This window comes from Poecilia reticulata, chromosome 6 (assembly GCF_904066995.2).
Source record: "Poecilia reticulata chromosome 6, P_reticulata-male-v2, whole genome shotgun sequence".
In the NCBI taxonomy this organism is placed as follows: domain Eukaryota; kingdom Metazoa; phylum Chordata; class Actinopteri; order Cyprinodontiformes; family Poeciliidae; genus Poecilia; species Poecilia reticulata.
In genome coordinates this window covers 19,674,742-19,700,394 of record NC_088835.1, presented here as the reverse complement: position 1 = coordinate 19,700,394, position 25,653 = coordinate 19,674,742, and the positions used below count along the sequence as shown (strand labels likewise).

Below are 25,653 nucleotides of genomic sequence, written 5' to 3'. Positions count from 1 at the left end.
AAGAACTCACAAGTGGTGCAAAACTAAGCGCGCACACTTACTTTCCAAATAGATGTGCCTTAAAGTGCAAAATCCCCTTATCCTATTATAAGTTCAGCTCCTGCCGCTCAGTCAATCAGAAAAACCGCATGTTTATCTTTCCACTCTGCCCCTCTTATCCTCTCCTTCAGTCCTCCTGAAAGCGTCATTAATGTGGTGGTTGGATCACAGCGTACAACACTCTGGGTAAATTGTATTTATATGAGCATATAGGGGAGACAAAACAGAGATTAGCACTGAGTAGCTCATTAGTTGCAATCTAAATAGTGAGAGCAATACTGGAGGAAATTAATTGCTCTTTCAGAAAAAGTAAAGCTGGAATATTGTTCGCTGCATCACTTCAAATAAGCTTGTTTATAATTAATAATAGTATTTATAGAAATTGTGGCATCCATGTAAATACATGGCAAAAAAAAAAACACAGCAAAAGGCTTGAGAGCTGCACAATGTGTAAATAAGAGAGCAACAACAAAAATACTATGTGAATTTATTCTACCTTGCAATAGATTCAACCTGCTTGAACTTATTCGCATTTTCTCACATTACAACAAACATCTTTGGGGAATATTATTAGGATTTTATGTTAAGGCGAATTAGAGCGTGGTTATGAAGTGGAAGAAAAAAAGGCACACACACTTTTCTCAAAAATCAAAAAGAATAATATCTTGCATTTGTTTAGCCACTTCATTTTCATACCCTGAAGTAAAATCCAGTTTATACTTTATTCTCTTTACTATAAACTAAACGCGGGACGTTGAAGACATGAAAAACAAGGTGATCTGGTTGTTGGATAAAACCAAAACTGAACTTTTTTTTTTACATGCAAGCCCTAAACACACAGCCAAAGCTACAGTGAAATTGCATAGATGAGGTATATCAAAGCATATTCATGCGTTAGAACGGCCCAGTCAAAGTTCTTACCTAAATACATTTGTGACATTAGTCACACCTGCTCTTTATTCGATCCGAATGAGCTAGAGATGATTTGCAAAGCCAAATGGTGAAAAAATGTCAGTATTGGCTAAATATAAACCCATTTATAAACCCAAAACAATTATGCTCATTTTATTTGAGAAAAACATTCTTTGAAACCACTTTCATCTGCCGAATATATAAAAAAGCAACATTTGCATTAGAGAGAGCTTTTATCAATTCCCCTAAATGTTACATGTTTGGGTTCGGTGCTACTTTTGTTTCTCTACAAAGTCTACATGATCTGCACACACAAACTGCTGCTTATAATATCACACGATGACACCTCATGCATTATTTTAACAATGTATGGTGCGGTGAATAAAAAGGTCAGTGGATGGGAACTGGCTTCATGTAACAATAAGATGCATGACCTGAGCACTGCAGACCCTTCAGTCAGCATCTTGCTGCAACAGCACCGTGAGGAAGAAAAATACGCCAGTCGGAGTGTTGGAGTCCACTGTGGGCCGGATGTCTGTGTGTGTATTTGACTCGCCATTTGCGTGGGACCGCAGTGAAGCGGCTCACAACAATAGATGTACTTGGTCTATCATTATTGATTGTAGGTTTTTTTCTCTTTTGCCCTTTACCTCATTTTGATAAATATCTTTTATTATTATGATAGCATTCTAAAACCCGAGCTCAAACTGTAGTTCCTTTTCAAAGTGCCGCTTTTATTAGATCAAATCTATTTTTGTCAGTATCTGAACACGCTGTAGCTCTGCAGATGCCATGCAAGCGTTTGCGTGTTTCTGTTTGCGATGCAGGGTTTCATTTCCAGGCCGTATTTGTCACATGCTGTCAGGTTGTGGTCACATGACCGCATGAACCACTGGCAGCAATTAAGGCAGATAAATCACTCATTTACAGGAAGAGAAGGAGGGAGAAAGTGTGTTTGTGTGTTGGGGGTGGAGAGATAGAGGGATATTAATACTCTGTAACCTTTCAAACACGCTTAAAGCTTTTATCATTTTTTAAAAACTAATGCTGAATGTTAGTATATTTGGGCTCGGCGAGGCTCACTGACTCACTGGGATAGGCTAATAAACAGATGGTAGTCGTGTGTGTTTGCTGTGATTTTGACCCGGCTGTTTATTTACTGTGTGAGGTGTTGGTATGACATTCACGTCTCCAGGCCTGCTCATGGCAAACGCTGCTGCGATGTGGTAGAGAAAGTGATGCAGAGAAAATATACATTTAACTGTCAGCTTGCCTTTTGTTTCCTGGTGATTGATTTCAAACGCAAACACACGGCATGCTTCCATTCTTCGCGTTTGTGTCCTCAGCTGTCTTCAGCCGGCTTTCCGAGTGTCTGTGAGCGTAAGTGAGGCAGCTGAGATGATGTGGAGAGTCTGAATGGGTGCTTCAGCAGCCCAGGTCGGGCGTTCTGCAGAGATTCAGCCTGCCCACTTACTTTAAAAGGGATGTTTAAAGATTCATGACTGAAAAAGAATAAAACACACACGCAGCCTGTTTTTGATGGGCTGGAAGTGGAGAGCAGTGGAGTCGGGAGGCTGTGGTTTTCTCGGAGATCTCATTCATTAAAAGACAGCGGTCACTAACTGGCTCGACGCGTCTTTACACTGAGAGGAGTTGAGTCAGTCAGGTTTTACGCAGCAGGACAGATTCAGATGGGCAAATGTTGGGGCTATTTTTGTTGTTTGAGGAGCTTTTATTTTTTTTTATTATTATTTTGAAATGATGTACTTAGTTTTCTGTGCAGGAAAACCTCTTAGAGTAGCTGCATCGCTGTATCCCACAGAGCCAGGACCTTATACTGTCTGTTCAGAAAGCTGGTGCATGCGACAATAGCAGCAGTCTGAGAGGGTAAGAAATAATCTGTGTTTATATTAACTTCACCAGAGTACAAAGTCAATAGAGTCAGGGCGTGTGTTTGTACTGCAAACTGTCAAGCAAGTGAACATCTTTCATTTTTTTCCCCATGCACAGAACAATTTTCTGTGAAAGTCTCTGCATTTTCTCTGATCTTTGAATCAAGCTGGCTTTCTAGCAACAGTCGCAGTCCAAACTCTTAGTTCTAGTATCTAGTATTTATTTTTGGTAAAGATTATTCTGCGAAACTAAACTTTTTCTTTTTTTTTTTGTCAGTTGTGTCCCGTACTGTGAGGAATGGAATCACAATAAATTAAAGTTGTATTTTCTATAATACTTTCTTGTAAAGAAGAATGTCAGCATCTTCAAAATATCTACTTTCTCTGTTTTTATAAAAAATTGTATGCTACTAGTGATATGATATTTCTCAGGGTTTTTTTTTGTTTGTTTGCTTGTTGTTGTTTTTTTGCAGTATGGTTCAATGCTGTCAACAAATAAGCAGAGGAAGAGGAGTTGACAGAGTTGTTGACATTTTGCCCTGTATAGAAAGGGAATGGAAGTATCCAGTATCAACAATTTAAATCTGAAATTTATCCACTCTTTCGCAAAATTCAATAATTTGAACAGTTTCCAATTGAGTGTAAAGGCAAGAGATTACAAACAAGCAGACATTTGCACAAGCAATTAAATGAGTTTACCCCAAATTAGAGGGTTCTTGCACAACACAGATAACCAGTAGCCAACATCTCAATGAATAAAAAAGAAAAAACAGCCTAAAGATTTGATCAGACTAAATAATTTCCGTATCACTCGGCACATGGGCAATGATAGCTCTATGTCCAAATGCTGGATTTAGAGCCACAGTATTTCATCCAACTCTACATCCAAGTGCTGTTGAATAATCTTAGTAGAGATTTTTTTAAAAAGAAGCAAAATGTATAATGCCTATTCAGACATATATCTGAATAAACACTTCAACTCTCCCAGTTTCAAGAGAGTTGAGATTTGTTTAGGTGCAGCAGTGTTCTGGATGGAACATGTTCTGCTGCTTTAACTTAAATAAAATTTGCAGGGGAAATATTATTAGCGTCAGACCGCCGGGGGGGTGGGGGGGGGGACATCTGCAGCGTCCAACTGCACATCCAACACATATCACTGCTCAACTGTTTCTCTGATTCAACTGTTTCACTGGAAGCGTCTTTTGGACGCTTCCATGTAGGAGGTTCCTTAAAAACTACAGGATCCCAAGCAGATCAGAAGGTTAGTGTCAGAAGATCAATGTGGACGATTACTCTGCAATATTTCTGATTTTATATCTGTTTATTTTTCTTTTTATTCTTACAGTAACTACTCTTTGTTGAATAATTAGATGTTTTTTTCATGTTCAATCAGGACTGTTTTTGCTCTCATCCTCTTTTTCCTCGCAACACAATTTTTTCATCTTCAAAGTGAAAGCTAAAATAGGGTGATCATTGCAATTTAATTACTACAAATCCCTTTGTGAATTTGCTCCTGTGTTTATTTACATGCATAGATTTGCCAGCTTATGCACATTTATTTTTGTGCATTCATGTGTGTGTTGGTGCTTTAGTAAATGTCTTTACTTTCTAGCTTCAGCCTGCATGAACGCTCGTATTTTTAGTTTGTGTCGGTATGCGTGTGTGTGCATATGCACATATTTGTGTGTAGATGAAGCTGCAGTGGGGTTTATTTAAATAGATAAGATGGTGTTTTATTCCCAATCAGAGGAATCTCCTGTCGCATTTCAGTCTCTTCATAATAACCCCCAGCATTGCTGCACATTCCCCTGACACACACACTCACACACACAAACACTGTAAATTGCAGACACTGCAATTTCTCTCTCTCTCTCAGGGGTAAAAGGCTTTGATAAATGAAAATAAATACTTTTCTTCACATGAGGAACAGGAGAGGGAAGAAGAAAATGGCAGGAGTGACATGAGGTCTCTGGCAGTTTGGTGCTTCGGGAACAAGCAGGTATACGACAAAGAAAATTTCTTAAGAAACAAGTCTGAGTGGTGTTCAATTTAGCCCTAAACCACAGGTAAATCGTAAAATAATCTTAGGAAGCAAAAAGAATAAAAGTGAGGTAAAAGGAAGGGAAGAAATAAAACACCAAACATTGCAAACGTATTTATCCATGTAGCAAACACAAACTTCAATGAAACATGGAAAAGGCAAATGAAATGAAGTGCATAATTATGAAGAGGAGAGAGAAGGATGCATGGCTTAGTTACGAATCAAAATCTAAAAAGTGTGGCATGCATTTATATTTAGCCCGCCTTTACTCTGAAAACTTGTTTAAAAATTCAAATTGTTCTCAGAATACACATTTGTCTTGCCTTCACTGGAACAACTTTCAGAGCATCATATTAAAATGTCAAAAGGGTGACAAAACTGCAAGCCTAGCAGGATACTGTTATCTACCTAAAAAGACAATGCGAAACGCAAGAAAGAGGTCAGTGGCAATATGTTGGAGTGGCAAAAGTCTGTGGTTTAGGTGGGAGAATCTGGTAAAAGGCCAACTATTAGTTATACACATTAAGCAGTCTGGCACTGGTGTTGCTGAAAGATATTTAGTGCCATTTTATAAGCCTACATGATACACAGCAAAGCCAAAGTGAACATGCAAAATCTGATAGGACCACATTGTAACTCTTTCTTTATGAAAAATTGTTGTGGGGTAAAAACTAACCCTGCACGTCCTGAGCACACCATTATAAAACATGGTGGTGGCCACATCATGCTGTGTTTGCCTGAAACTGCGCTTGGGCTGTTTTGCCAAGAAGTATCCTCCACTTGCATCCAGCTGGTAGAGCCCCAATCCAAAAGATTTGCACAATTGCAGGTCGCATTTTTTTTTTCTTACATTTTTTTTCTTTGTGAAATGTTTGAGCAGCCTTGTATTTCGTTTGTACATAGAAACTCCTGAATAAAACGTGGTAAAGTTCTGGTTGGGACATAAAAAACAGGTGGAAAAGTTCAAAAAGCGTGAATTCTTTTGCAAGGCGCTCGAAGTGATTTAGAGGAAACGGGTTCACCGCCTTCGACTGCCGGTTTCTTTGACTGCAAGGTCACACAGAAGCCTCCCTCCTCTCCTCTCCTCTCCTCTCTCCACCTTTGTTTCCCTCCGCTCCTCTAGTCCTCATTTCATTCAGCACTCCCGAACCCCGACAGCTCCATAACTATAACTCTCTCCTCCTCTCTTCTCTTCATCCGCAGCTAAATGACTCTGTCAGAAATAAAGAACACTTATCTTATCTACTGCCTCCACTCTGCTGTCCCTGTCGACGTCACACCAAAAAAAAAAAAAAACAACAGATAATTACAGACAAACCCGACGACAGAACTATTCACTCTGTTTAATTGTTTCCCTCAGAGGACGAGAGAGCAGCGTTTGGACAGACAGGAGCTTGACGGTGGACAGGTGTCTGCTCATTCTCGTCTTTTCATACGCCTTCTTCTTCCCCCGCTGTCACGACTCCCTCTTTTCTTCTGACACAGGACTTGCTGCATGTACATGTTTGCCTGTTACCTACCAGCCACTCAGCGGGGCGCCGCGTTGTGATGAAAGAAAAGAAAGAAGGACGAGGGGGTGGAAAGGAGAGCGTCATGGATTAAATTATCACACAATAAACAGCTAAACAAACACCCTCTCGGCACATGCTTCAGCAATCTGCTGGGTCTCCCTGACGCTCGCCGAACACAGACTTGGATCAGCATCTATTGTGATGACGTTGCTTTTCCTTTCCCTAAAAGTGCACACCCTCACAGAAGTTGGTCTCCGCCCGCAGCTCAGTTCAGAGGGATCAAAGGTTATGAGTGGACTTCATCGACCGATTTGTCCGTAAATGGAGGTTATGCATACGTTTATTGAACCACGTCCACTTCAGCTCGCCCCACCGCCTGAGTAAGTTAGTTTGATGTCTTCACATTCCACAATATTCTGGATCATCCATTTGCTTGGACGATCCTTCTCGATTCTCGCTGATCAAGAAGCCTGGGCAGAAAGGGAAAAAAAATAAAATTAAAGGAGAGGAAAAAGCGGGGAGCTTGCATCTCCGAGCTGATTCCGGGTATGTGTGTGTGTGTGTGTGTGCAAGGATCTGCGACGAGAGACAAAAAGATGAAAAAAGTGATAATTCTCCTGCAACCCCGAGGCCTCTTGCAGCCTCGCAGGCTCCCTATAGGTCTCCTAACACATTCCTTTGCAGAGAGCAGGGGGCTGCTAATTGGCCCTTGTGTTAACAGCAAAAACAAAAGCGATGTCTTGTGTGTGAAGATGTCTTACAGCTGTTCTGAAAGCTCACATGGTTCCCACATAGCAGTTTGTTAGTTTGTCGTTCATGCTTTTAAAGGATGTTTGATTTGTAAGCTGTGGAAACATTTACAATCTGGTAGCTCATTGAAGTCACAAATCGCTGAAAGACAATTAAAGCATCCGCGCTAGTTCAAAGCTTCGGCTTTTAAAAGGCTTGTTTCTCTAATTGTTTCATTATCTCAGAGTCCTTATTAAATGTAATATAATTGTTAATTACCACATAAGGATTTGTCTTGAGTATCAAAACAAATTAATTAAAATGAACACGTTTGAAAACACTGGCAGTGATAACAGCAGGTGCAGTGTGTCCGCGCATGCATGTGCGTGTAGGTGTGTGTGTAGGTGTGTGGGGGTGTGTGTGCGTGTGTGTGTGTGTGCTTCCACATCTTCAGTGCTTGTTTGCCTGTATCTAAGTTTAATTGAGATTCATAGGAGGGATTTAAATAAGATTCAAATGAGATTCATAGCTAAGTGTAACAACACAGGTAATATGCAGATAGATTTAATGATGATTCAGTGTATCTTGCAGTCTAACGAGAGTTTGATTAAACCATTGCAAGCCATTGGCTGGAATCATTACAGCAATGGGAGAGAAAAGGAGGAAGAGGAAAAGCAGATGCTTTAAAAGGGATTCAAAGGTAAATGAAATTTAACTTTTCCATTGGATTTTTGTCTTGGATGCAATACAGATTCTACAAAAAAGAAAATGGAAGCGTAATACAGGCTTGGGGATGAAAGAGGCTTGTTTGTCCCTAAAGTTTATGTTGCTTTGAAAATAAATGTTTTATGCCCTCATTATACTATTTCCTATCTGCTTTGTGTTTTAATACATTGAATTTAGGTTGTTTTAAGAGAAAAATCTACCCAGGTTTTTGCGAGATCCAAAGATATGAGTTTGGAAAAACTCTGAGCTACTTTTTGTGAGATTCTGAAAAAATGGTTTTAACAGAAGTGGTACATGACATACATATATACATGCAGGGTTATGATGTTAGTTATGAACAGTGTGTTACAAAGCAAGAATCGTATTTATATGTCTTGTTGCTTATGTCACAAAACCATACTATAAATACAGAGGCAGCCCCTTTTCCAGCAGCAGCCTCTAATTGTGGAAAAAAACTAATCAGCAAAATAAAAGATACTTTGCTGATTATTGCTGATTTGTGTGAGCTCCAGCTAAGTCAGGCTATCACTAATGTTTTGAAAATATCTGAAAATTTGCCACAAAGTGAACTGACAAACTATATTTACCACATAGCTGTCTCTGCCACATGAACTTACATAAATGTTCAAACATTGTAGTGATTACTCAGTAATAATGTTTTCCTATCCTTTGCAACAAAATATAATAATGATTATACCCAAACTTTAGGAGGCCAAACATTTGCAGCAGATGAAATGACCTTTATATCAGATAATAGTTATTTTTCCAGCTGTGGAGAGCTGCAGACTGTATAAAAGTGTTAAACTTTCAGCCCCAGATGACTAGGTGATCTAATAGAAGATAAAGCAAAATCATAAGCAAAATACATATTTATTTTTACCTCAAGAAAATGAAAAAGTTTACACATATTTAAGTCATTTAAATTTTATGCTGTTTGCATTTGGCTCCCTCAATTGTTCATTTAAGAGACATGCTTTTCTGTTCATCTAATTATTGTAAACTTACAAGTTTAATCTGTGTAACATCCAGCTGTTCAGAACATCTGGAACAACTTAAATAAGTAAAACACAGCTCTTGTTCTTGCAGTTTGTTTTTTTTTCTTCTGGTGCTATACTTAACTGAACAACCCATTGTTTTCTATCTGCTCTCACCTGCCGTGCATATGTGTGGACAGATGTGTGCTGCTCTATTCTTTATATTTATCTGCAGGACATTCAACATGATCAAAGTTAAGGGAAAAGATGTGACTAATGATCGTAAAAGCATGCACGAGTGCGTGTGCGGCATTGTGTGTGCTAAAGTAAATGTTTTATCTACTCAAGATGTAATTTTTTGGGACTCAATGCATGGTGGAAAACGAACGCTGCACATCCACATGAACACACCCTAGGTGGTGGCAACGTCGTGCTGTGGGCGTAGCACGTCATGGTTTACGGAGAAGATGTCTTAGAGGACCTTCTTGCAGAAGTTGAAACGAGATTAAAGGATTTTACATGTTGTAGAACGGCCCAGTCAAAGCCTAGACCTAAATCCAGGTCAGCTGAATTTGTGGCAGTGCTTGAATACTGACATTAACAGGCACTCTCCATCCAATCTGAGTTTGAATTACTTTCTAAACAAAAACAGACGAAAGATTTCAGCGTGCAAAACGTACTAGACGTAACCCGAAACACCTGAAGGTGCGTTTACCATGAAAGAAGCGCTGCTTCGTGTCAGTCTGCCAGATAAAATCCCTGTAAAAACCTTTAAAGATTGCGGCTGTAGTGTAATGAAATGTGAAAAAGTTTAAGGCGTAGGAACAGAGCACTTAGCAAAGACCCAAGCAATGGAACAAACACTCTGCAGGGCTGCTTGAGGCTGCGCTTCGTACAGCACAGCTGCAATATTGATAGATGCTGCAGTGGCCGAGTCTACCGTCCCACTTTATTTCAATTAGCTCACAGGAAGCAGGAAATAACCTGCAAATCAATTGTCATTTCTATGAGAGTGAGGTTAGAGGCTGAGATTCACTTTGTCCGACCAATAAAAGATGATGTCGCCATGAAGAAGATTAAAGGGAATTTCCTCTGCACATGCTCCCGCACTGTTCATTAAACGTCCTGCGAGGCTGTTACATTTCAGTCGGAAATTTGTTTCTTCCGTTCATACGACGCGCGGTGCCTCCCGCGTGATTTAGCAATCGCTTCCGTACCCAGCTGCAAAAGTCCACATTGTATCAGTTCGTATTTGAAATCAGTGTAAGTGGACTGAGCTCTACTTTTATGAGGAAAGTGCTCACTGAAAAACAGTCGTATATGACATTTATCTGTGAGTCGGATCTGCACCCAAAACAATAAACAAAACAAACAAAAAGAAATTCAAGTCTGCAAAACCTGTGACGTACGCCTTAAAAATGAACACAAGCAACACTGAAGAGGCTTATAGCACAGAGCAGAAAAAGATGGAAGCTGAATTTGCGTCTCGATGCGTGCTGGAAAGCTTTTTGCTGGTGCTGAGAGTGAAGGGGGTCACAGTTGATCCCGAATGAGCAAAACAACACCGGGGTCACAGGATGTGTAACCGTATCAGAGGAGCCATGTGTGCGCTGTACGTTTTAGTATCCCCCGCATGCAACACACGCTAACCTGAAAACACTTGAAGGCACCACAGGGTGATTTGTTTGTGATGTTGGTGCAGCGGACTGAAGCCATGGAGGTAGTAACTGTTTGATGGTAGGCTTTATGGAGACACTATATAACGCCGGTGACAGTTTATTCAGTGCGTGTCAGGAAGACGGGATTTGTGACACTACAATGACTGGGTTACTCCTGCAGATCCGTGCACGGACTGTTCAGAGCTCGGGATGAGAAAACTAGTGAAAGGAAGTCGGGCTGTATGTAAAGTGTTTGGTATTCTCATTGAACAAAGCTTCAATTTGAAGTTAATAAAATCATATATGAAGCATCTTCAAAAAATAAAGCAAACATGTTTTCCTCTTACTTTCTTCCTGCTAGTTATTCCCCAAGCTCCATGATCCGAGTTCTCTCTCAGCTGGACGTTATTAGCCCTCCGATTGGGTATCGAATTAGCCCGCTGATTTGGTATTGAAAGAGCGAAGATTGATGAGAGGATTTGGCTAAGCTTTCTTCCCAAACCTCATTACTCACTTTCAAAGAAGAAAAAAAAACACACACACACAAAACCGGTGGATGCACGCTCACACTCAAACAATCACATTTCTGTAAAATTAACTTTTCCCTTAAAGGCTTAACAGTGAAACATCGTCCAACAGCTGCATTTTTTTTTTTTTTTACTTCGGCTTCCCTTTCACATCTGCAGATGACAAACCACAAAAGAAACCACTAAACAGATAAGTGATATATGCATGGACAGGTCCTGCAGAGAGCCGAGATGCTGGAAGACAACCTCTCTCTGCTCTAAAAAGAAAGCCTTGCTGGCCCAGGAGAGTGCTGCGTGAAATTGGAGGCTGCTAAAGAGAGGGATGTTTGAAAGGATTTGAGCTGATTTATGCTGTGTTTTATCCCACAATAAAGATTATGGATGATGATATTGATTTAGCCGGGGCTGTGGCCATGACTGGACTCGGGCTCTCAGGTTGGGAGAAAAGAGAATCTAGCTCATTATCATTCTCTGACACAGTGAGGAAGCCTTTCTGTCGGGCAACGTGTGGAGATAAATGTGCATCTCTCGGTGAGCATGCCAGACACTTAGATCATCCTCTGTATTAGCAGCTCCTCTCTTTCCTCTCCTTTAGTGTTTGTGAAAGTGATGAACCCCCATCCTGTCCTCCTCTTTCACAAACCAGAGAGGGAAGCTGCAGGCGTTCCCAGCAGCACAGCGCGGCACACCGACTGGGAGGGATGAAGTTATTGACTCCGCTTTGATTTAACCTCTCCTGCCTGATGCTCAGAAGCTCACAGACACATGCAGATTGGGGAATTCTCCATCTAACAGCCGTCCTCTGAGAGATGTGCACGTTAAAGGTGCAAATCAGAAAGCATTTGGGCTTCAGATCCGGGATTTAAGCAAAGAACAACAATGTAGAAGTGATGCTTTAGAAGCAAAAGTCTTTAAAGATTCTGCCAGGTAATTTTAGTTCATCATGTTTGCATGCTTATTGCACCCTTCTTTATTGTTTCCAATAGTTGTTTAGTACAAATTTGTCACTTTCAGTTTTGTTGACCTACAGATGGTTTGTATGCATTTGGGTGGTTTATTCTCAAGATGACAAATAACATTTTTTCCAAGGGAAAAAAAAATATCAAGATCTACTAAAAGTCAAAAATTGCATTTGGTAGAATGCATTTGATGAATTCTGCAAAAAACAAACAAAAAAACCCTACAAACCTCAATTTTTTTGCAGTCACCTCGGTGCATTTCACACTTTGGAGTGCCCTACCCCGGTGCCAGCAGGGCCCCTGTGTACCGACAGCAGGTGGCAGAGGGAGCGTCTTGCCCAAAGACTCAATGACTGACGGCAGACGGAGCGGGGGTTTGAACCTGCAACCCATCGGTTATCTACATTTCCTGTTAAGCTGCTTTTGCTTCAAATGTATATTTGAGACAATCTGTTACACCAATATTTTATAAAATATTCAGATCTTTGCTTCTGTATCTAGAAGTACAGAGCATGACAAAGTACAGAACAACTTTAAGAGTGCCTGATCGAAATAATTACTATACAGAAGATTTGAAATGAAAATAGTCATATTTGCTGAGATGCTGTTATGCTCACTTTTATTGTTGAAGCTGATCTGATTTAGTTGATCTTTTTTAAGCTACTCTTCCCTGCTTATAGCTACAGTAGATTTTTCTTCTGCTTTCAGAACTATAGCATGCTATTAAAACAAACTTTGACTTGATTTGACTTGTGCACACTACAGAAACAGTTCCATCTGCGTGTATTTAATGGTTAAATTAAGCACATCTACAGATCGTTAATACGTCCATAATTTCAGACCAGTGCAGCCATTATTACGAGTAACATCACTAAATTGTTCTACGCTCATTACTATTAGAGTTGTTGAACAGGACAAAAGGCGGCAAAGTGCACTCCTCTTTAATTAATTACCCTCTTTTGTTTCTGGAGGCAATACACAAACAACCACTCATAGATAATAACGTGCACGCACATTCAAAACTGGGCGAGAGTTTGGTTTTCAGAAAGAAAAAAAAAACAAGGAGGAAGTGGGAGAGAGGAAGAGGGTAATATCAGCAGGCTATCTATCCTCTCCTCCACTGGTGCATCCCAATCCTCTTTGGAAATAACAAATGCATAAAGGAGCCACAACACAAATATATCTGCCTGGCTCAGATAGATAGTGCAATGCTAGAGTTTAATACCCTTATGTAAACCAGTAACAATCAAGGCCTAACACACACCCCCACATCACCACTAAGGGGACAATAAGGAACATGCTCTATTCTCTCTCCAGATATGAACAGTGAGAAGTGATTGTGTTAGTGTGTGTGTAAGAAGAAGAGATGTGTTTTTTTTTTCTTCTCTCCCAGCAAATAGTGAACAATGCTGCAGCCCAGATTGGTTGGCTGGCTGATGCTTCTTGTTTTGGTGGCTCTTTCTGAAGCAGAGAGTGATATAGACCCTGACCTCAGAGACCGCAGCATATCCGATAGTCTATTTCAATCATCCCTTACCATGCACTCTTTTGATATCTCACTTTATCCCTCTGTGCCAATTTGTTTTTATACTTTGCCTCCTCGCTCATCCTCCAGCTGCTCTTCTTTTCTCACTAAAGCTGACAAAGAGAGGAGCGGCGCTGCAACCAAGAAGCCAATTTGTCTTAAAAAATAAAAAAATAAACAAACATTGCCATTGACAAGCAATCTAAATGAAGGAAAACACTCGCCGACTCACTCATTTATCAAATTAATTTGTGCAAAAACAAGCTGCACCCGTGGCAGGCTTGCTCACAAGCAGAGACGGGGGAAAAAAAACAAAAAAAAACGCTACTGACACATATGATACAGTTCGACTCTGCTGACAATTTCCTGCCGACTAAAACTGATTTTGACCAAGGGGGAGGAGGGAGGGAGGAATCAACGGGGCTGTCTTTGTAAAGGTGGATCAATATGATTAGTATGCGATGCTTATGTGCGCGCATGTGTGTGTGTGTAAAGGAGATGGCATAGACAGAGGTTAGAATAGCAAAGGTTAAAATCATACATCAGCCTCCATTTGCATGCGCCTCATAGGGAGAAAAGCACTCTTTATATCTCTCCACTGGCTTGGTCACTTTAATATTTTACACTAGACGACATTTCAGGCTTTCTAAACGGAAAAAAAAATCAGCACACTTTAAAATTAGGGTCAAAGAAGGGGTAGCCATGAAAAGTTTGAATCTGTAAAATATTGTCTGACAATGCTGAACTAAACGGTGTGATCTCGTTTTCTAGAAAGCAACGAAGGAGGAGTTAAAGCTCAAGGAAAGGAAGTTTCCTCTCGCCTTGTAGTGCATTATCATAACCTCACAGAGGCTTTCTAATGTTTGCAGCGTTCCGCAGAGAGAGTCAAAGCTTTTCTGCAGTTTACGTCAAACAGTAACAAGCCGCAGTGTGAGAGTAGCAGCGGTGGTCTCAAAGATGTAAAGAATCTGTCTCCTCTCTGCAAACTCAGCGGGACATGATCAACATCTGCAAACGAAGCATGGAGGGAGTGAAACCGAACGCTGCACAGACACAGGAAGACAGAAAAAGAGTCTGTATCCTATATAGTGCGTGTGCACGTGAGTGTGCATGTGTGTGTGTGTATTGTCGCTATTAATGTGTATGCTAGCCATACATGATCCTGTGCATGTGAGAAAGCATGACTGCAGGTTCTCCTTGATCTTCAGCCTCAAAGTAATGCTGCACTCCTTTGACCATTTAGGACCCTGCTACTATAGGAAATCATCAAATATTTATACAACATTATAGCCTATAAGTAAAGCAAACATTACAGATGTCCACGGTTTGAGTAAAGGGCTTTTTTCTGCAGCTGTTTCAGATCCTAGCCCCGATTTTCGCGAGCCACTAGAAGGAATTTTTAAACACTGAATCTAATTATTCTTAAGGATCTTGTGTAAGATCATGCAGACTTAAAGCCTGCAAAGAGATTTTGAAATCATCACTTAGTGCAGCTTTCTGATTCAGTGAAATCTGCTGTGAAACCCAGATGGATATTGCGATCTTATCAATCTGATTTATCACAAATAATGTTGGTATCTTTCACTCTTTGCACCACGTCTACAGTGAAAATCAGTAAAAGATACACTGCAGTAGTCGTGCCTTCTGGAAGCACAGCACACCGGTAAAATTGATGATCTTCAAAGTGATGGAGCTTAAATATGATGAAGGAAAAAAAAGTACTTTATACAAACAAGAAATTGGACCAAAAAGAAAACGTTACAAGCCGAGTCTCCTCAAAGCTGTCTTTGAAAGATTAACAGCAGGTATGAGATCTTAGTTTACTGAAGACTTTGGAGCCATGAAGTCAGAAAGTCTTTCAGAAATAAATGGGTGTTAGAGCATAAAACCTTTTTAATTGATGTTTTATATTTTTTTTATTTATAGGGCTGCTGTTGTTTTACGCAAAAACACTTGTGAACAAATGACGAACCATTCAAATATTAATGTAATCGATTTTAAATTTCTATTAATCTGCTTACATTTTTTTACTTCCTTTGATTCTTTTTATGAAAACTAATGTCAGCTTGTAAAACATGGAATTATGGAAACACTTAGGGTGTTTACCTTTTAAATTACACAAAATGTTTGAGTATCTAAAGTCTGAGACAGAGTGTGCTTTCATTACTGTGTTGAATTTCAGCTGTGGCTTGTTTTTGTTTTTTTGTTGTTCTGACTGTGGTCTTAGTGTAAAAAAAAAATCATGTGCCATTCAGCGGCTATTTTTCCACTTTCTATGTTTAGAAACATAGAGGAAGAAAAATTGAGAAAGATAAATAAAAAAAATATATAAAATCGACATCTAAGGCGCTGAATAGCTGCTGGTGCTCTAAAGTCTAAAGGCTGTTTTATGGAGCAGAAAAAGCCTGATCTTTGTGTTGTTTTTCCCCTGATTGATCACAGTGGCCCGAAGCTCTTCAGAGCTTTTTGTAGCAGCGTTTACTTGAATGTTGGGAGGGTAAAACCACAGCCTTGGAAATGACACTTCAGAGGCAGAGAGGCCAATACAAACAAACAGAAAGGCAGAGGAAGCCGAAGATAAAACACGCAGCACAGAGGTGAAGATGTGAGGACAAACTTGTTGAAAGGAAAAAAAAATTTTTTTCTTGTTCGTTATTACTTTATCCTATGTTCTTCTGTTTTTCCATTGTAAATAAGTTTTTTTGTTTTTTTTTTTAAAGGAACATCTTTTAAAATCTTTTTTATATATTATTTTATTTTTATAGGTCCTTTCTCAACACATTTTATTTTGGGTTACATGAAAATCGCAGATGTGATTGTAACACACTTCAGTTTTATCATAATTCTAGCTTAAATCCTAACACCTTTCCTGATAATAAATAAATCAAAAAATAAAACAAAAGGTCACTTTAGGGGCAGATTAACACATCCTTTTCCTCTGGATGACGACGGATGCTGTACAGTCAGAACAGATCTATGAAACCGATGAGAAATTCAAGTCACACCAAACGCTGGTTTGTTTCTTTATGACTAATAGTTAGACATTTGCACAACTTTCATCCTCCTCCTCTTGTTTCCAACATCTTTGGTGAAAGTAAAAAACCCTTTAGTGGATGGGACTTTTGTTGCTGTTTGAACAAGGCTCACATTGAAGACAGGTCTTAATTTAACTTCTTTGTATCAAAGGAAGCAGATATTTTAGGTTTGTTTCGTTTTAACTGGAAGTTTCTTTTAAACTGGTTAAAATAAAAAGGGAAACCACATAAATCAATGCATACATAGAGTATATACTCAATAATATTAAATGCACACCTGAAGGATTAAAAGCATAATTGGCCACTTTATGAATAATAATAGGTAAGAATACGTTTTAACTTTGAGGTTTAATTTACCGCGGTTTTTACACCACAAAACATCACGTCAACGTTTCAAAACTGAGGATTTGTTACTTTACGGCAGTAACAAGCTCTCTGTGTTCAGGAGGAAAACATCAGATCATTTCTGATTTCTCTTTCTTAGATTTTGTTCTTTTTTTTTTTCCCCCAAACTCTCGCGCGAGCTGTCACATGAACAATTACCCGACACGAGCATGTTTTGCGTGTGCATGTAGGTGGTTGAAAACACGAGGAGAGAAGCCGGCCGGCCGTCAGGCTGTGATTTGCAGTGGACAGGACAGCCCTTGGCTCTGTCTGTCATCGCGTGAAGCCCCTGTGTGCAGCACTGTGGACGAAGCTGTTCGGGGCTCGCCCACTGTTGCAGACCTGTCATGGTGACACAGACAGACTGACACACTGTAGCTCTGAGAGGCTGTACCCTTCAATCTTTTTTTCTGTTGTTTTTTTTTGTTTGTTTTTTTTTTCTTTTCACATATCCATTTAATGTTTTCGGTTTCTCTCATTCGCCTTCTGATCGTCTCTCACCTTTTTTGCTCCAGCTCTGAAGTCAGACTGAAAACAGGTTGTGGGCGTTTTGGAGACCCAATAACTTGCTGTTAATTCTTTGCTTGAAAAATTAGGTCTGTTACAAAAGGTCTTGTGAAACTCCGTTCAACCGTCACAATCGTTTGTAAATCCTACCACTTTTCTGTAAGCGCAAAGAAAAAAGCTCACATAAGTATGTCAGCCGTGACTCTCGCAAGTGTCAGCATTAATTGTATGTGTGCATGCGTTTCCATCGTATCTGCAGGTTTGTGCGACGAGCCCATTGCGTAATCCAGCCAGACCTCAGAACAGTGGATGTCAGATGATAATCTGCTCGTTCTGCAGGTTACACACACTAAACACCAGGAGGCTGTAAAAAGACAACTTCCTCCCAGGTTGTGAGCTTCTTGTCATTTTGTACTTCGGTGTCACTGTTGCAAACTCTTCAGTGTGTGTGTGTGTGTGGGTTTTTTTAAGCAAGCTGTTCCAAGTTGCATTCTGGTTTTGCTTTTTAAACACTCATTTTTGCTGCTGCTGTCTATCTGTTTGTGGTGTGGAAGAACACACACACACACACACATATGCACACACTCATCCTCTTGTAGCCTGAGGGGTCCAACAGCTTATTATGAGTCCTTAGTGGAAGAGGGAGGAGAGAACAAGAGGACGACTACACTTAAGTGGCAGCAGACAGCAGACAGGGAGAGATTTACTTCCTCTTATTCCAGCACACAAAGATTTAAAGGAGCTCAGTATGTGATTAAGAGAAACTCCCTCTATAGTACTGTAATGCTTGAATGTCTGCTGGCAAATGTAATGATGACAACTCTTTGCTCTGTATAGATGCGTGTGTCTGGTGCATGGTTGGCGCACATTCTGCTACATTGCAGGGAATCTCCAGTAGTTCCAGTTGTAATTTGATGAATCCCAAAATTGTGTCCAGACTGGAACACCTCTTCCCCCCCCCACCCCCCCGCTCACTCCCCGCCCCCCCAGCAGCCTTCAAGCTTTTCTTGCCATCCTCATTCTGCCAGCGACCATGCTGTGAGTGTGTGCTCATGTCTTCTTATGTGTTTGTGTGCATGTCCATTCCCTCTCTGTCAGGTTTATTTCTGTTATGTTTCTTAATTAGCTAATAAAGGTCATGGCATCCCTCAGTCAGGGGAGGGGCGGTGCATGCAAATGAGGCAGAAGGTCAGACAGATTAGTGACCGCCTCACACCGCCAAAATACAGACGCGACGAAGCTGCCATACAAATACCTGCAGCTGCTGCAACACACACAAACACACAGGCAGTGAAATTAATCTGAACCAACTGGTTTGTTTCTGGCAGGAAATGAGGCATAAAACATAATAAAACAATGTAAAAAAAAAAAATTAAGTGTAGAAAATTATTTACATCCTACTCAGTAAATCATTGAAAAATATGTCTTGAGATGAAACCCTTCTCATTTTCGGAGTTGCTTTTTTAGTGATTCACCTTTAGATGATTCATCTTTGGTGATGAGTTTCATAAATATGAGTTTCATAAATATACCTAGTCTACACCTCCACTCTGCAAAACATTAATAATGCTTCCATTCAGAAAAAAACATGTTGCTAGAATCAAGATTATTTTGAACCTAAATTTTCCATGAGTAAAAATAATTGGGGGCTTTAAAATTATTCACAGCAAAGATTTTTATGTTCATCACATCATGCCAGTTTGAATATCAAAGGATGATGTTTTTGGTTTTGATGAACCATCTCTGGATTATTTTGGGCCCTCTGCATCGTCTCCGTTAGGAATAAACTCTGGTTAAATCGTTGATGTGTGAGACCTGATCACATGGTTTTTTTCAACTCTTTTCTGTCTGTTTCCTTTGCCCTGTCACGTTAAAAATAATAATAATAAATCAATATATGAACTTGTGCACTCAACATTGGCAGAAGCTCTTGGAAGGGAAACATTTTAGTGCAGAAGGAGACAAGTTGCTGGCTGCTAGAAAACACACCAAGCACTTTGATTGTTCAACAGATCCTGACCCACAAAGTAGAAGCAGATAAACATCTACAAAGTGCTCAGAAATAATATTTTAGCCATGTCAGGATGTGTCTTCTACACTGATTTAGACACAGCTGAGTTCGTGTAGCGTAGGTCATTAAGTTTATTTATGTTGAACCTTAAGAAGGAGTCAGTGATGTTTGGATGTCTGGGATTTCATCCACCAGTTTTTCTCTTTTTGTACCCAACACCTTGGATTCAAACAAGAGAATTGGACATTGGACGTTTCTTACCAACTACGTGTCAGTCTACACCCACCTTGAGAACATTTTGGACTTGTCTTGAACAAATAATTTAAATATAGCCAATAATTTATGACATAATGCAAGGGAATGAGATCATGTGACTCCAATATACGACTATGACTATGTTCATTCCAAGCGTTTTAACAGAACGATGCTATAGAGTCATTTTGCATAGGAATGTCTGCAACTGAGTCAGAGAGCAAAAACGTTATAATCCTGCAAACACGGAAACTGGTCAGAACCGCCCAGAACCATGGTTATGCTTTGGTAATTGCACAGGGGAGTGAAAACAACTTAGTGTGATATTAATCCTGGTTTCTTATTCCCTCAAAGTATTTCACACACCAAAGATGTTGCTGTAGAGCATAATACCCCAGTTACTGCAAAATAAAACTATAAAAACTCAAATTCTTTCTGCTGAACGTTTCTTTGAATTAACGACACAGTCTGTGCCCATCCGAGAGTCACTGTGCTCCTGCAACAGATTCGTCCTTTGAGTTTGTCTGCATTGCAAATGCTCCAGTTTCAACTGAGTTAACAGATTCCAAAAATATTAAAGGTGAACAACCAAATAAGAAATACAACATTTTACAGTAAAAGTAGCTTTTTGTTTTCTTGCAACGCTTGTTTATTTCCTTCAATTTGTGATTCATGATCGGATCAGTTTTCCTAGATATAAGAGCAAGCTCTTGGTGTGTTTCTGGTAACTTCATAAAAAGTTTCTTGCTTTGGTTTGACTGTGTGTGAGACACAATTTATGCTTTGACTAATTGTAACTGGGTATAGTACTAGTTTTTCTTTGCTGTCTACGCTTGGTATTCTTTCATATAGTTGCTCTATGTGTTCCTTATCCTTTCATCCCAGACAGAGAAGACATGTGCTTACTACCGTCACCTGAATGAGTCTTTATCTGGCCCTGATGTGCAGTTGTGCTGTGCTTGTCTACATAACATGTGGTGCATGAATGCTGGTGTAGATAAGATAAAGGGGGAGAGGAGCGGCTCGGATGCACCGGAGCAGACAGAGCCAGCGCCGTTGTGTGGCGGGGGAATCTGTTACTCCTCTTTCGGTCTATCACCTCTCGCAGCAGGACTTGTCTCTGTGTCCTTTCACCCTAAATCACCCGACAGTCTCCATGTGTGAAAGCTCCATCTTTCTCCACTTCCGTAACTCATCTAGTCTGTCTCGCTACTCTTCTCTTCAGCATCTCACTCAGTTCGTCTTACCTATAACTCACTGGGTTTCTTTCCATCTCTGAACTGATCTCTCACTTCGCTCCTACGGCGGTTTGCAATTATTCCGTTGTAATGCTTGAATCTACCTCCTCAACAAATATTGTAAGATATCATTTTGAATTTATTACCGGGCATTTGACTGAAACTGTGCTTCTTCTTTCTTTTTTCTTTTTTTTTTTAAATCCCACCATTCATTCGTTTCTCTCTTGTGGGAAGTTGTCCTGCGGCTCTGCTTGACTTGAAGCAGGCAGAGTGATGGACACGGGGTGAGACCCGGAGCATTACCCTGCCCCGAAAGAGAGGACAGACACTGCTCTATAACAACACACTGAATACAAAATGACAAACACAGGAGGGATGATAGACAAAGCCAAAGTCAAGTGGGGAAGGAATCATAAACAAGCATCACTCGAGGGAAGCATCCTCGGTCTTTGAGCTCATTATGTTCATAAGAGAAGATAAACGCAGTCGCCTCTCAGCGTGAGTGGAAACTCTAATAACAGAGATGTGAATAAATGCCAAACTTTCTCACGCATGATGAAAACAGATGTGAGCAGAAACACCTACTATCTGGAGTCGCAGGCTGCTTGGCCTGCAGCTTTCAGATTGCAGCTCAGAGCTCGTCAGACCCCGTCAGCGTAATATCTTCTGCTCAGCAGACCCTCGTGGAAGATGATTTGTTTGGATCCTTTCCTTCTTCTGCACCTCCTCCTCCTGTCATTCACTCAATACTTATCCAAAATCCAGCTGCTCTTTCCAGAACGCGCTCTTAGCCTGCAGTTAAGAAACAAATCATGCATTTTGCAACACTGCATGAGGAGCATATACGCACATGTAGAATAAAGAATTCACTGCCTCGGGATTGTGTTTCACAGACGGGGCATCTAGTCTTACTTTTTCTCATTTTGGAGATGTTTTCTAAACTTTACAATCCACTTTTGCTCCCATTATGTTGTGTTCTCCCTTTTAATCTTCGAATTCACCACTTATTTCACCCCTGCTTGAAGTTTTAAACCAGGAGTCAACTCCTCCCTGGAGGCGTCTCTCAGGTTGTCTCAGTTCTTCTAGACGTGTCTTCTGTCTTCTCAACATGCCAGAGGAACACGAGATCTATGGCCACTGTAACAAAAAACTATATTCAATCTATAATCATCAACATTCTTAGACCATCTGCACATAACATACATTTACAGTACAGACGTTTTCGTATGTTGTCGCATTACAACCTCAAAGTGGGATTTTTTTTTTGGAGGAATTTTATGTGACTGAGAGATGAACACAAACTGCACCATAACTTTAACAAAGAAGGCAAGTAGTACGTGTTTTTCAAAACGTAAAAAAAAAAAAACATGTGTAAGATGCAAATATGTTTTTCAAGTAAGACAACGCCTCTATGCAAACACCCAGAGCTACAGCAGAATTATTTAGTTTAAAGGATAAATCATGTGTTCTGTTATGGCCTATTTTAAATCTTAGATCTAGGTGAAAATGTGCTAAGACTTAAATTGTTACATTTGACATTTTCCATCCTATCTGACTGAGCTTGACTTGTTTTGCAAAGAACTTCTGCCTCTAGATGTGCAAAGATGGTAGAGGCAGACTCCAAAATGTCTGTATCTATAAATACATCAAAAAGTGATTTTTACAAGGTACTAACCAAAGAGGTCACATTGTTTTAAACTTTTGAATGCCACATATACAATTTCGCCCCACTTCATGTTGATCTGTCACATTAAAATTCCAACAAAAATAAAGTGAAGTGTGTGCCTATATAACTTGACTTAAATGGAAGAAGTTCAAGGTGTATAAATACTTTTTAGGGCGCAGTGTGAACAAATTATCTGCATCTGTGGTGAACCACTGCCAGGCATGACTCACGCTGCAGCTGAACCACAGGCTCAGTTTCAGTTTCATGTAATATCCTGCTGATCAAAGTGACCAATGTGTTCTCTCTCTCTCTCTCTTTTTTTTTTTGTTTTGTTTTTTTCCACGCAGACACAGTAAAGCATAATTAGCCACGAGCCGCTTCACGCTCGGGGCTCCGTTCGCGGCTAATAAATGCTAACAACAAACGCCGAGGCCATATGTCATTTGCTGCATTAGCCAGTGTTCGGTTTTGTCAGGCGGACTGGTTGTGGGTACATTACATACATTAGCAGTGTTTCCAGTCTCTATCATTCTTCTGATTACAATAAATGCTCCCTCGCATTGTAACAGTGGGGCTTTACAATAATGGGCCGTAAATTAATACAGTGCTCAGCAGTAAATGCTATTGTGCTGGTGGTGTTTACAGTGTATGCAGCCTGCACATATGAATGAATTGGTGGATAATTACCATTTACAGAGGCGGTCACTCCAAGACAACACGCGCTCGGCGTCCGTTTGTTGCAAACTGCTGGAAGGAGCAGAAGAGGGAGGTTCTGCATCTTGATGGGGGAGATCAGTGTCCCAAAATGTCAGCGTATCAGCGGCGGTGCGCTGAATCTCCTTCCTTTAATCTCACAGAACAGGGGCAGGTGTGAAAATCTTATTAAGGTATAATTCACTGCTCTGGTGGGGTCATTTGGGCTTGCATTATCACTGAGATTATTCCCACACACACACACACACACACGAGAGCGTAAAAAGCCTGTGACTGAGCAGCAAGCGAGCACATATGTGTGTGTTGAGGGGGACGTGCTTCCATATGAAATGTACACGAGGGTGAATCTCAGTGGTGTTAATAGCTTTTTAAATGTCAGGGAAAGTCAGGGAATGATAAAAGAGAGATTTGTTATCCACTGTCCCCGTGATCGCCGTGGAGCACGCCGCTGCTCTCACCTCGCCGAGGAGTGGACCAACTTCCATCCACGCTGATGTCAGCATGATTTATTCACCAATCAGATTAGCTCTGAGGGAGACAATGAGAGAAAGGGAGCGGGGGGGACGGAACGCCACGCATTAGGCTGAGTTCTGACTTATTGTCATGTTTTTCATTGTCATCCTCACAGAAATCTGATCAAGCAGTTCTTAATATACTGTAGAATATCATCATGCATGTCGCAAAAGCTGCTCCTCGCGTGGCGACTTTCAGGAACAACGCAGCAGAAATAAAGTCAATATCCTCGTCTTCATAAAACAGAGATTCAAGGTTGATGTGTCAAAAGTAACTGAGTTTGAAACAATTTTATTCTGGACCTTCATATTTATTTATCCCTGTTTAGTTTTTTTTTCCAAACAGAATTTATTCATGTAAAGCAGTGCAAGTTTGTTTTTTGAACCTAAGAAAATTGGAGGATCAAAGTGCAAAGATACAGCGAGCTTCAGATTTTCTCTCTTCCCTGTATATTACCCTCACACTACATGGGTGCTCAGTCAGCACGTTTGTCACAGTTTCTATTGTAAATTTTGGAACAATCATCTGACTGTAAAAGTGGTCAGGTTCACTCCAGTAGCTGTTTTCTTGCATCCTTCTCCTGCCTTGCCATGATAGCAGTTTCTCTTGTCTTTCCTAGTTTGAGGAGTTGCAGAGGAAAATGGTCCCCATTTGTCACAATATATTTATTCCCCAGGGAGAAGGAAAACATCTCTTACTAATTTAAACTTTCTAGACACACTGATCATTATAAAGTAACGAGATAAATACATACATATGCCGACTGAAACTGTTCCTTCGTGCTCAAAATCCCTCCAATGTGGCTGAATTAAAAAATAGATCAGACAGTGATGTGAGATGCTGTTATCACTGAGATTTGATAAAAGTTGTAGAAAGCAAGGGCGGTGCAAATAGTTCTTAAGAACAAAAATATTTCCTTTGTTCTGGGTCATTATCTTCCATCTTAATAATATACCATCATTAAAAAACTTTTGTTTGTATTTAATCACATTACGTCTCTGTATTAAGTCACTTGATGATGTGGAGCATTTAAGTATGTGGAAAAAAAATCAACATTTAAAAAATCTTTAAGGAGCTCAGTGTTTATTCAAAAATTTAAGGAGTTGCAATTTGACTTAATTTTTCGAGATTAAATTTTTTTTCCCTTCAAACTACAACAGGGCTTTTTTTTTTTTACCTGAAAATCATTTCTTTATTGTTGAAATGTTTTTGTAACTAACATTCAAAGAAAGTTTAAAATCTGACAAACTTTTAAAATCATTTTAAATAAACCCCAATGTGGAACTGTAACTTTTTCTGTACATCAGGGCCTAAAAAAAGTCTTTTTTGTTTCTCCTATTTATGAGAAACAAATATTTTCTAAAGTTATGTCAGACGTCATTCGGAGTGATTATGTTAATATCCTGTCTACCGAAGAGACATTAAGTACTGAAATTATTAGAAGTTGATGAAATTCTTCATGAAGTTTGCAACCTGCAAACATAATCCACAAATTAAATCAAGCAAAAATGACAACAACCCCAACAGTTTTCCTTCTGCTCTGTCAGTGACTCACCAGCGTTATGACACTAACAAACCTGTGTAAGCACGGGGAGTTATCGGATGTGAAAGTGGCTCAGTAGCTTTCTGGAATGATTCGATGGATTTAAAGCACCCTGTGGACCATCAGCGTTTCATTTTTCTCAGCGCGCCTCTGTTCTCTGCTGGCTCTCCACTCGCTCTGACTCTCACTTTCAAGGAGGCAAATCTTTATAGTTTTCTCCCAGCGTCTCACATCTTCCTTTAATCCCACCCAGTTTGTGCTCTGTGAAAAGTGTGTGTGTGTGCGTGTGTGTGTGTG

The 25,653-nt window shown here is 40.0% G+C and overlaps 1 protein-coding gene and 1 long non-coding RNA gene across 3 annotated transcripts in view; one reads left to right on the top strand and one right to left on the bottom strand.

Annotated features, from left to right (window-relative positions):
- Window positions 1-25,653, top strand: part of LOC103466047 (transcription factor Maf) — a 52,407-nt gene that overhangs the window by 11,855 nt on the left and 14,899 nt on the right. The window lies entirely within an intron of this gene.
- Window positions 6,383-23,971, bottom strand: LOC145551985 (uncharacterized). Of its 2 annotated transcripts, none has more exons than XR_014087893.1 (3): window positions 23,274-23,971; window positions 21,506-22,057; window positions 6,383-6,865 (listed from the first exon to the last, which is right to left on the bottom strand). It is a non-coding gene; the product is annotated as an uncharacterized LOC145551985 (long non-coding RNA). The 2 variants fall into 2 exon arrangements; XR_014087894.1 differs by lacking the exon at window positions 6,383-6,865 and having other exon boundaries at window positions 18,450-21,712; window positions 21,833-22,057.